This window comes from Triticum aestivum, chromosome 5D (assembly GCF_018294505.1).
Source record: "Triticum aestivum cultivar Chinese Spring chromosome 5D, IWGSC CS RefSeq v2.1, whole genome shotgun sequence".
NCBI classification, from domain to species: Eukaryota; Viridiplantae; Streptophyta; class Magnoliopsida; order Poales; family Poaceae; genus Triticum; species Triticum aestivum.
Genome location: NC_057808.1, coordinates 491,592,289 through 491,606,153, shown reverse-complemented (window position 1 = coordinate 491,606,153; position 13,865 = coordinate 491,592,289).

The window sequence follows — 13,865 nt, the reverse complement described above, 5'->3', positions numbered from 1 at the left end:
TATGAGTCCTCAAAAAAGTGGGGATGAGGTCCATGAGATTGTTCTAAAAATGAAAAAGAAAAATGAGAGAAAAAGAGATAAGGGGCAATGCTACTATCTTTTTACCACACTTGTGCTTCGGAGTAACATCATGTACTTCATATGGAGAGTCTCCATGATTTTGCACTTTTATATAGTGGTGGGATTTTTACATTATAGAACATGGCCTGTATATTCCGATGACGAGCTTCCTCAAATGCTCGAGGTCTTCATGAGCAAGCAAATTGGATGCACACCCACTTTGTTTCATATAGAGAGCTTTCATACACTTATAGCTCTAGTGCGTCTATTGCATGGTAATCCCTCCTCCTCACATTGACATTGATTGTAAGGACTCTCCATTGCCTAATGACCTGCCTCGTTGATGCAAGACTTTCTTATACTTTTGTCTTCCCTTATAAACCCCAATCATCATTCTCTTTGCCACCCAAAGTGCTAAGGTCATGGTTCACGCTCGAGTATTGCGTGAAAGGTGAAAAAGTTGAAGCAATAAAAAGTATTGACAAAATTACTTAGTTTAGCACCGAGGTGTTCATGAAAGATATCTTTGTGTTAGGAATACCGAGCTATGTCGTGCTTACATGATTAAATTAGTACGAATAACATTCTTTAGCACTTATATTTTGAAGGGAAATGATTGATTAGTTTTCAGCTGTATTATTATTTTGATGTCAAATTGATAGACTATTGCCTTAATCATTCGCTTTCCAATATTCATACTGCAGTGAATTACATGATCAAAGAAACATTCTAGGTAGCATTTCATATAAATAATTCTATTTTTATCATTTACCTACTCGAGGACGAGTAAGAATTAAGCTTGCGGATGATGATACGTCTCCAACGTATCTATAATTTTTGATTGTTCCATGCTATTATATTATCATTCGGGTATGCTTTATATTCAATTTTATATTATTTTGATGGACTAACCTATTAACTTAGTGCCCAGTGACAGTTTATGTTTTTGCCTATATTTCTTTGTTTTGCAGAAAAACCATACCGAACGAAGTCCAAACACGATGAAACTTAACAGTGATTTTTTCTGGACAACGAGAGACCCTAGAAGCTTCGGGAAGAGACCAAAAGACAGACGACAGAGCCACAAGCTCACCAAGTGCGCCTTGTGTGGGGCGCTATTAGCACTTTTGGGGCACTACTGCAGGATGCTGCTAACGCCACACTACGATCAGAGACCCTTCGAGAAACTATGTGCGATGCCATAATCGCAAACGGTGCTGTATGAAAACCGTCAGAAATGTGTAAAACGTTTGCGATGACGGATGCATCAAACACGGTTCAGGTTTTAGTTGTGTGTGCGATTAAGGGCATAAGGTTCAGTTCAACGAACTGTTTGCGATGAGGAGGAACAAAAGAAACGGGCAGCCATATGGAGGCGTGTGCGATACACGACATGCGGTTCACTCGGATGAACTGTTTGTGATTAGGCAGCACAAAGAAATGGTCAGCCAGATCAAGGTTTGTGTGATTGAGGGCATACGCTTCAGAAGGATTAACTGTTTGCGATTAGGCAACAGAATGAAAACGGGTAAGCCAGATCAAAGTGTCTGCGATTGATGGCATACACTTCACATGGATGAACTGTTTGCGATTAGCCACACCAAACTGAAACAGTTAGATAGATCAACGTGTGTGCGCTAGACGGGCACACCCATTCTAATTAAAAGACATGTGCTGACATTGCCTATTGCGGTGCACCCTATGATGCAAACGCCACGTACGCGGCCGAGAAGGCGTACGTGCCCATGTTACGCCTTCCGGGAATAGTGCCGCACTTATAACCGTCAGTAAATTTTGAGCATGCATCCCGTCACATTCCAAATTGCAAACCTGTTCACACCGATCAAAACCTAAACGGTTTCCCACTTAGGAGCATATTTGTAACGCCCACGATGCGGCTATATCTCCCACGTGTCGAGGCACGACTTAGAGGCATAACCGCATTGTGGTATTGTCGCAAGAAGGGTTATCTTCACACAAACCCATGTAATGAACAAGAATGGGATAACGGGAGTTGGCTTACAATCGCCACTTCACACAATACATAAATTAATTCATACATCATCCAAAATCCACACATAGACCGACTACGGTCAAATACAAATGAAAATAAGATAACCCCAAATGCTAGATCCCCGATCGTCCCAACTGGGCTCCACTACTGATCATCAGGAAACGAAACATAGTAACGACCACGTTCCTCGTCGAACTCCCACTTGAGCTCGGTTGCATCATCTGCACTGGTATCGTCGGCACCTGCAACTGTTTTGGTAGAATCTGTGAGTCACGAGGACTCAGCAATCTCACACCCGCGAGATCAAGACTATTTAAGCTTATAGGAAAGGATGGTGTAATGAGGTGGAGCTGCAGCAAGCACTAAGCATATATGGTGGCTAACATACGCAAATGAGAGCGAGAAGAGAAGCAACGCAACGGTCGCGAAGCTAGAAATGATCAAGAAGTGATCCTGAAACTACTTACATTCATGCATAACTCAAACCGTGTTCACTTCCCGGACTCCGCCGAAAAGAGACCATCACGGCTACACACACGGTTGATGAATTTTAATGAAGTCAAGTGTCAAGTTCTCTATAACCAGACATTAACAAATTCCCATCTGCCTTATAACCGCGGGCACGGCTTTCGAAAGATAATACCCTGCAGGGGTGTCCCAACTTAGCCCATTATAAGCTCTCACGGTCAACGAAGGATAAACCTTCTCCCGGGGAGGCCCGATCAGTCTCGGAATCCCGGTTTACAAGACATTTCGACAATGGTAAAACAAGTCCAGCAAAGCCGCCCGATGTGCCGACAAATCCCGATAGGAGCTGCACATATCTCGTTCTCAGGGCACACCGCATGAACATTGCGTACAACTAAAACCAGCCCTCGAGTTTCCCCAAGGTGGCGCTGCAAGTGGCTCTAGTTTGGACCAGCACTCGGAGGAACACTGGCCCGGGGGGTTAAATAAAGATGACCCTCGGGCTCGCGAAAACCCAAGGGAAAAAGGCTTAGGTGGCAAATGGTAAAACCAAGGTTGGGCCTTGCTGGAGGAGTTTTATTCAAGGCGAACTGTCAAGGGGGTCCCATAAATCACCCAACCGCGTAAGGAACACAAACTCAAGGAACATAATACCGGTATGACGGAAACTAGGGCGGCAAGAGTGGAACAAAACACCAGGCATAAGGCCGAGCCTTCCACCCTTTACCAAATATATAGATGCATTAATTAAATAAGAGATATTGTGATATTCCAAAATATCCATGTTCCAACATGGAACCAACTTCAACTTCACCTGCAACTAGCAACGCTATAAGAAGGGCTGAGCAAAAGCGGTAACTTAGCCAAACAACGATTTGCTAGGAAAGGATTGTTAGAGGCTTGACATGGCAATATGGGAGGCATGATATAGCAAGTGGTAGATAGCGCAGCATAGCAATAGAACGAACAACTAGCAAAGCAAAGATAGAAGTGATTTCGAGGGTATGGTCATCTTGCCTGCAAGGTTCTCAGAGTTGTCGAAAGCTTGATCCTCATAAGCGTACTCAACAGGTTTCTCGTTCACGAACTCGCCTCCCGGCTCTACCCACAGCAAGAACACAAGCAAAGGAACCACAATCAATCATGGGAAATTCACAAGCAACATGATGCAAAACATGCATGATATGCGAGATGTGGTATGCGATGCATATGCGTGCTCCGGAAGAAAAAGAATGAACAAGGCAGTAACTTGGAAAACCAAGTATGCCAATGGAAAGATGAGATGATTTCGGTCGAAATCGATATAAAGATCACCGGAAACGGATGCACGGTTTGCAAATGGCAAGCAAAACAAGAATGACACGATTCTGCGATTAACAGCATGATAGCACATAGAATACATCAAGTAACTATGCTACAGCACCCCAACATAGCAACAAAGCATATAGCAGTAATCTACAGGAGATGCTTGACAAAAGATGAACACTGAGCTATGGCTAGATCACAAAATAACAGGTTCAAACAAGCATGGCAAAAGTGCAAAAGATATCAGGTTCACAGACTTGGTGAAATTACTGGACATGGCATAAACAGCATTAGGTAGCAATGTTCAGAGCAAGAACAACACATGCTACAGGAACTTAACATAGCAAAACAAGGCATGGAATGAATCTACTAAATTCATAGAACAGAAGTCCCTTACTGACCATGAGCCAAGAAGGATCAGAAGATATGATGGCACCCATGTAAACATAGCAAGTTTCGTTAACAGGTTTCAGACTTGGCAGAAAACAGAGCATGGCAGTAAACAGAATTGTGAAGGCATCTTGGTGAGCTTGATTCACTCATCAAAAAGCAATGCAGGACAAAACAAGCATACGTACAGCAAGATGGCATGTTTATGAAGCTAACCATGGCAAGAGCAACTTCATAGCATGTATGGATCAACTACAACAACCTTGACAAAATTGAATATCATGTTAGCATTCTGCCAGGAATATTTTATAGCAAAAGTAGAGCAAGATTAAGACATGCTAGGGCACTCCATAATTGCAAACAGGGGCATGGATGGATAGAGCACAACTATATCTACAAAACATCCTTACTGAACATGCCCAAAAGAAGTATGGATCTCACTGTAGACACATGGATATATGGCAACAAAATAACAGCAGTAACAAACTTAGCAAAAATCAGTCCGTGAAAACAGAAACATCACGAAGCCTAGTTTGCATGCTTGTGCTACTCACCACATAGATCACAAAAATATATGGTATACACCTCTGTAAAGATGGCATGGCATAGATCAAAACACCTGTAGAGCTCATGCCCATAAGATGCACACATCAAATGCAACAAAAATAACAAATCACCAAGTTCTGATAAGTAACAGCAGTAAACATCATATAGCACTCTTGCACCAGAGATTCAAACAAGCATGACACAATGGAACAAAATGAAGAGCATCTCGAGACGAACATTTCGATATATCATGCACGCAAAACGGAGCCGTATGTAATGAGATATGATGCGATGAACATGAGCACATAATATGAAAATACTTCGGGACTTAGTGGAAAAATCGGGGTCAACCTGTCTTTGGATCTGGCACGCGAACCGAGGCGGCGGTGGATCTCGCCGGATCTCCGCCGGAGAAGTGGCCGGAGGAGAGGGAGACGCGGACGGAGGTCGGGCGGAGAGGGAGGAGACCGGAGTAGGCAGCGAGGCGCGGCGTCGGGGCACGCCGGCGCGGGGCGCGCGGGTCCCGGCGACCGGGGCGGCGAGGCGCGGCACGGGTGAGGTGGCGGCGGTCGGCGCCGGACGGCGGACGCGGCCGCGGAGGTGACACGTTCCCTCTCGGAACCACGAGCCTTCTTGAGGGAAGCTCCGGTTTGCAATAAGCTTACACCAAAGCTTGTCCCAATTCGGCCAAAAAAATTACCACATCATGTTGGTGCCATGTCATGACACCATGCCAAGTTTCATGATTTTCACGCGTGTTTTGGAATTACAGGAATTAAAAAACCAAGTTTCTCAATATTTCCGGCCGAGCCATGACGCCCAGATATTTGAATTTCACTCCCATCTCTTGCATGGGACCTAGAAATTCACCCAAGGACACACATGTGATTTTTCAAACAACTTTGGTGCACAGGAGCATGTGCTTATAGTTCAAATTTGAATTATGCACATTAAATGCCCAGAAACTCAATTAATGTATAAAAAAGGTGAAACGAGCCCGGAATAATTCCAAAATTTAGCACGGTACTTCTATTTGGTCTAATCTGTCTGTGTAAGAAAATAAGGCGGGAGAAGGCAGTGTACATATGTCGTTTCGCACACGGAGGTGACACGTTCCCTCTTGGAACCACCAGCCTTCTTGAGGGAAGCTCCAGTTTGTAAGAAGCTTACACCAAAGCTTGTCCCAGTTCGGCCAAAAAAATTACTGCAGCATGTTGGTGCCATGTCATGACACCATGCCAAGTTTCATGATTTTCAGCCGTGTTTTGGATTTACAGGAATTAAAAAACCAAGTTTCTCAATCATTCCGGCCGAGCCACGACGCCCAGATGTTTGAATTTCACTCCCATTTCTTTCATGGGACCTATAAATTCACCCAAAGACACACATGTGATTTTTCAGCAAACTTTGGTGCATTGGAGCATGTGCTTGTAGTTCAAATTTGAATTATGCATATTAAATGCCCAGAAACTCAATTAATGAATAAAAATGCCAAACCAACCCGGAATAATTCCAAATTTAAACACGACACTGATGTACTAGTTGCATGTTCACTGTACGTAAATGTTCTAGCAATTAAAACACCATCCTTTCCCTTCATAACACCATTTTGTCTTTCAAAACATAATGAAAAAAATCAGGTATACCACAAACAGTTTACTAGAAGGAATCGTGTGGGATGCGATATAAGATATCTTGGCGCACCATCTTGTCTGGCTTACGCAGGAAGCTTCGTCGTCTACAGTCCACCGCCCCCACTTGAGCCACACTTGCGCGCCAGTTTCTCGCGGCACCGAGCGAATTTTTTTTGCCACCGCGAAAATATCTATCTCCCCGCCCCCTCCCTCCTACCAAAAGCCACATTTCCACTGTTCCTCCTTGCTTTCCAAGTTCAAACCTTCACTGCTGCTTACTGGTAGCTCAGCCTCCTCGCCGGCGACCCTTCTTCTTGCAGCATTGCCTCCTCGCCGGCTACCCTTCTTCTTGCAGCGCCGCCTCTTCGCCGACGACCCTTCTTCTTGCAGCGCCGCCTCCTCGCCAGCGACCCTTCTTCTTGCTGCGCGGCCTCCTCACTGCTGACCCTTCTTCTTGTTGCACGGCCTCGTCGATATGGTCAGGTAATCCACACCCCACCCACACCATCCACCTCCTTTCCCGTCCCACATGCCCCGACTGACGAAGCAACACCTTCCACCGAAATCACTGCCCCCCTCCAATTAAGCGCCGCCCACAGCCATTTTACACGCAGTATAAAGTGGAGCTGAGTAGCATGCGGCCACACGCGCGAATGAGGTCGCTATGGCTGGCATGCGTGTAGACCGCCAGATCTTGGAGGCGCACCTCGTCTTCGAGGCCACCGTCGACACCGCCGCGCGGTTGTCTACTTTAAAATACAGTTCGTGATGTTTTCTCGAGGCCACCGCCAGTGCCTTCTAGTGATTTGTCCTCTGTAATGTTAATATGCAATCTGATGTTCAGTTAACAGTTTGGTCCTCTGAAATGTAATGTTCAGTTAACACTTTGGTCCAACAATTGCTACATTTCGTAGTACTGTTCTCAAGCATTCTTTGTTTTGTTAACTGTCTTATCTTCTAGTACATGTTTCTATTCTGCAGTGTCGTGCTGAGTTAACTATTTTGCTTCATTTGGTCTGCTGTCCATTTAACTGTTTGGTTTAGTTCTGCAATTTGATTTTCATTTGCTGTGGGTACAATTTTGTATTGTTATGCATGTTACACCAATCAAATTTGGCTGTACTCAATACATATTCTACTGATAGTATGGCAACTCTCAGTTAACCTGATCAAGATCTTCCTTATGTGTGTTGCAGGGAAACAATGGGAGACACTGCGGTTTACCATCGAGGTTTGTTCAAGCAGGCTCCTTTGGCTAATAGCACATTATTGTGCAGTTGCAGGAATCATTCTAATATTTAGGTTTCTTACAATTTGGTCTTGCACATGTAGGTCCTGCTGTCAGAGGCTTAGACCCACTGTTCGACCCATTTTGCATATGGGGGAAATGAGATGTCCATGAATATCAGTCAAGTCAAGAAACTTAGAAAGATTGTTAGGATGAAGAAACTTGCAACGAATAACAGCAAGATCTTTGTTTGCACAATGAAGAAGACATCAGTCAACTATAGGATGGTACCAACTATTTTACCTTGTTTTTACCCCTTCTGCCATTTCAAAATTTACAACAGCGATTTATGCATAGCTTTATTTTTAGTACTTTTCAAAGCAGTTCACAGATGATTACCTCTCAAACCACCTGCATGGTCAAGAGGCGAGGAAGGTATTCATTCAACACCCACGGTACAATATTGAAGTCTTGCTGAAGAGGACGAAGGTTGGGCGGGCAATTATCCATAGCCACTGGCCTAAAGTTGCAAGGACATTCAACATCACTAAAGGCTCAATATCTGCCTTCCACTTCTGCAGTTTCCCAGATGAGATTCATCTGTCTATTTACCGTGTATGATGCTACTTTCCTAAGGTTTTTGATGCTGCATGTGAAACTTGGTGCTGTTGTGTAATGGCGTAACTGAGTGCCGAAGCTATCTGATGTAATTCGATTATGAAACCCTGGTTGCTTTTATACGGATATGAAATATCTAGCGTGTTTTATAAGAAATATCAGTTTGATTAGTACATGGATTATCAATAATAGGCTAATTCCCCTGCTTATTGGGGTTTTCTATTGCAAACGGTCACTTAGACAACACCGTGGGCGATGAACTCAAACAACCCGCACGGTTTCTAGAAAGTAGGCGTGTTCGATCAACTAACAATCACACACGGCTTCCAGCAGCGAACTGTTTGCGTTAGGCCACCTTGCACACACGTTTCCACACAAAGAACTGTGTGGGATGTACATACCTACGGAAATGATTTTCTAGGATTCACCGTGTGGGATGTACATACCTACAGAAATGATTTCTGGGATTCACCGTGTGGGATGAACATACCTACGGAAATGATCTCTGGGATTCACCGTGTGGGATGTACATACCTACAGAAATGATTTCTGGGATTCACCATGTGGGATGTACATACCTACGGAAATGATTTCTGGGATTCACCGTGTGGGGTGTACATACCTACGGAAATGATTGGGTTTCCATGCCTCGCCCGATCGCACACGGCCCCAGCCTGGGTCCCACGAGGGCCTATCTCCGACGATTTCTGGGTTGTGTGGGAAGGACACCCTATCGCACACACTCACTTGGCGACGGTTCCAAATGCCGTCGCGGAAAGGTGTAAAAAACCGTTTGTTTAGGACCGACATGCACCAGTGGGGCCCACAAGGCTTCGTCTAATCTAATTCCTTGCCTATAAATTCACTAATATTCCAAAAACTCCCGAGGCGAGACCTAAAACAATTTTATCTCCCAAGCATCTATTCTTCGGAGGTCCCATCTAGAGGGCTTTTCAGGTACTCGGCCTGAGGGAAAACCATTGAGGAGGAAATCTTCATCGACCTTGCTGCCTCCATGATGACATGGGAGTAGTTCCTTCAGGACAAGTCCATAGCAGTAGCTAGATGGCTCTCTCTCTCTCTCTTGATCTTTGTAGGATCGAGAAGATAGAGTCTAGAGGGGGGTTAATAGACACTTAACCAACCAAAGGTGAAGTTTTTAGTTTACTTGAAGATTAGGCCAATTTTGGCACAAGTTAAGTTATAATCAATACTTTCTACACATGCATATCTAGAGATAGGGCTGCCGAAATAGTACAACATGCAGGTGTGCGGAAAATAAATAGGGTAGAGATGGGAAGATCAAACGCAATGAGGACACGGTGGTTTTTGGCATGGTTCTGATAGGTGGTGCTATCATACATCCACGTTGATGGAGACTTCAACCCACATAGGGTAACGACTGTGTGAGTCCATGGAGGGATCCACCCATGAAGGGTCCATGAAGAAGCAACCTTGTCTATTCCACCATGGCTTACGCTCACGAAGGACTAGCCTCACTCGGGGTAGATCTTCATGAGTAGGTGATCTCCTTGCCCTTACAAACTCCTTGGTACAACTCCACATGATCTTGGAGGCTCCCAAGTGACACCTAACCAATCTAGGAGACACCACTCTCCAAAAGGTAATAGATGGTGTGTTGATGATGAACTTCTTGCTCTTGTGCTTCAAAATATAGTCTCCTCAACACATAATCACTCTCTCCCAGATTTGGCTCTGGTAGGAGAAGGATTTGAGTGAAAAGCAAATTGAGGAGGCTAGAAATCAAGGTTCGAATGGTTGGATTGGAATGCCCTGATATCAACACATGAGTAGGTGGTTCTCTCTCAAAAAATGAATGGTGGAAGTGTAGTTTTGTTCTGATGGCTCTCTTTGAGAGTGAGTGGGGGTGGAGAGGTATTTATAGCCGTCACTAAGAATCCAACCGTTACAACCTTTTGACTCAACTCGGTGACACCGAAACAAATCTCGGTGAGACCAACCTGTGTAAAGATCCGAACGTTAGGCATGTCGGTGAGACTGAACGAATCAACTCGTAGGGACCGATATGTGATGACCTAAGTGAGACCTCCTTTCCATAATTCCGATCAAACCAACCCAGTAATTTTGAAATGGAATGGAAGGGTTACAGAAACTTGGTCACAACACTTTGGTGGGACCGAATGTCATCTCGGTAGAACCGAGTTTCTAGGTTTTGGCTGTGGCTCTGTCTAAGTTAAACTCGGTGGGTCCGGAAGTGGGTATATCGGTGGGACCGAGTTTGACACTTAGGGTTTGGACATATTTGAGTGTGGGAAAGTGACTGAGTGTTATGGAGCAATATCTTCATGCACTTGAGAAACTAAGACATGATCAAAACCTCATCTTATGGACTCAATGTGATCTTGGATCACTTAACCAAAAATGAAGATACTTGGAGCTTTGTGCCAATATGTTTCCATAGCATTTTGAAGGGTGCACATCCACATGTCCTTGCCAAACCAACATTGAACTTTTCCTAAAATATACCAGGTGAAAGTGTTAGTCCAACAACATGTATGTTGACATGAATTACCAAAACCACCAAGGGAGCAAATGTGCTTTCAATCTTAAATACAATGATCTCCTTTGAGATTATTCGATGTAATTCTCATGGCGTGTTTGGTGGGATCTGATGGCCCACAAGTATAGGGGATCAATTGTAGCTCTTTACGATAAGTAAGAGTATCGAACCCAACAAGGAACAGAAGGAAATGACAAGTGGTTTTCAGCAAGGTAATGTCTGCAAGTGCTGAAATTGTAAGTAACAGAGTAGTTTGATAGCAAGATAATTTGTAACGAGCAAGTAATGATAATAGTAACAAAAGTGCAGCATGGTAGCCCAATCCTTTTTAGGCAAAGGACAGGCCCAAACGGTCTCTTATGATAAGCAAACCGTTCTTGAGGGTACATGGGAATTTCATCTAGTTACTTTCACCATGTTGATTCGATTTGTGTTCGCTACTTTGATAATTTGACATGTGGGTGGACCGGTGCTTAGGTGCTATTCTTACTTGAACAAACCTCCTACTTATGATTAACCCCCTCGCAAGCATCCGCAACTATGAGAACAATATTAAGAATAAATTCTAACCATAGCATTAAACTTTTGGATCCAATCGGTCCCTTACGGAATAGCGCATAAACTAGGGTTTAAGCTTCTGTCACTCTCGCAACCCATCATCTAATAACTACTTCAAAATGCATTACCGTAGTCCCAAATATGGTGAAGTGTCATGTAGTCGACGTTCACATGACACCACTAAGGGAATCACAACATACATACTATCAAAATATCGAACACATATCAAGTTCACATGATTACTTGCAACATGATTTCTCGCGTGACCTCAAGAACAAAAGTAACTACTCACAAATGATAATCATGCTCAAGATCAGAGGGGTATTAAATAGCATAATGGAACTGAACATATAATCTTCCACCAAATAAACCATATAGTAATCAACTACAAGATGTAATCAACACTACTAGTCACCCACAAGCACCAATCTATAGTTCTGGTACAAAGATTGAACACAAGAGATGAACTAGGGTTTGAGAGGAGATGGTGCTGTTGAAGATGTTCATGGAGATTGCCCTCCCCAAGATGGGAGAGTTGTTGGTGATGATGATGACGATGATTTCCCCCTCCAAGAGGGAAGTTCCTCCGGCGAAATCGCTCCGCCGGAGGGCAAAAGTGCTCCTGCCCAAGTTCCGCCTCGAGACGGCGGCGCTCCCTCCCGAAAGTCCTCTCCTTATTTTTTTTCTAGGTCAAAATGACTTATATACCAGAAGATGGGTACCGAAGGTGGGCCTGGGTGAGCACAACCCACCAGGGCGCGCTTGGGCTGCCTGGCGCGCCCAGGTGGGTTGTGCCCACCTGGTGGGCCCCCCTCTGGTAGTTATTTGCTCCAATATTCTTCAAATATTCCACAAAAAAATCTCTGTGAAGTTTCAGCTTGTTTGGAGTTGTGCAGAATAGGTAGCCTGACGTAGCTTTTCTAGGTCCAGATTTCCAGCTGCCGGAATTCTCCCTCTTTGTGTGTACCTTGCATATTATGAGAGAAAATGCATTAGAATTACTCCAAAAAGCATTATTATGCGTAAAAACATCATAAATAACAGTAGGAAAACATGATGCAAAATGGACATATCAACTCCCCCAAGCTTAGACCTCGCTTGTCCTCAAGCGAAAACTAAAATCGAAAACATGTCCACATGCTTAGAGAGAGAGGTGTCGATAAAAATAAAATACGGACATAGAAGCATCATGTAGATTATTATAACATCAACAAATTTAAACATAAGACTTTTATCATAGAGCTTTTACATAAACTTCTCATGAATAAGTAACATTTCATCACAAAATTGAAGTATAAAGCATAAACTCTATTGGAAACCAACAAACTATGTTCTCAGTCAACTTTGCAACTAAAATTCATCATCTTTTCAGGAAGGGTCACGTACCAGAGCCTTTTAGGCAAGTACACATACTCAACCATCATATAGTCTTCTATGATTGCTAACACTCACCGCATACACATGAGCAAAACGTTTCAACTGGACACATAGAAAGATAGGGGCTTATAGTTCCGCCTCCCAACGTATTCACATCAAGGGTGATGTCAACAATAATAACTCATGCCACACATATTCAACTGGACATATGTGCCTAGATCTTTCCTTACCACATGATGCTTGCCAAAGGAGAAAAATAAAAGGAATAGAGAGAAAAAAACTTTGACTCTTGCATAAAAGTAAATACATAAAAGTAAAAGATAGGCCCTTCGCAGAGGGAAGCAGAGGTTTCCATGCGGTTATTTGTTTGTATGCTCAACCCCTTAGTGCAAAAGAACATCATGTTGTATTGCCCCTTGTGATAGCAACCTTTATTATGCAGTCTGTCGCTTTTATTCTTCACCATCACAAGTTCGTACAACGCTCAATTTTCTCTTACACTAAATGATTTCACACTTTTAGAAGCAATTTTTATTGCCTTATTGCACCGATGACAACTTACTTGAGGGATCTTGCTCAATCCCTAGGTAGGTATGGTGGACTCTTGAAAATAAGATTTGGGTTTAAGGGTTTTTGGATGCACAAGTAGTATCTCTACTTAGTGCGGAATTTTTGGCTAGCAAAGATACGGGCAAGCACCACATGTTGAAGGATCTGTGACAATATAACTTCTATGTGAATATGAACAAACATAAATCATTACGTTGTCTTCCTTGTCCAACGTCAACAATTTTGGCATATAATATTTTGATGGGGGCTCACAATCACAAAAGATTTCTAGGATAGTGTATTTATATGTCAATCTTCTCTTCCCTTATTAATTCTTTCATGAGTTGCAGCATTGACCAATGCAATGTTTGTCAATCTCGAATAAAATTTCCTGCTTATACTTTTCCTTATGTGGTGCCATCACCTACCATAATATTAGCATATGATCTTTTCCATTTATTTCCTTTCTTTTTATTGCAACATGAAAGTAAAGAAAGCAAAACTCAAACTAAACTTTATTATATATCTCGCACACGATTACAAGGATAGATCACTAAGAAAACTCTCAAAAAGAAA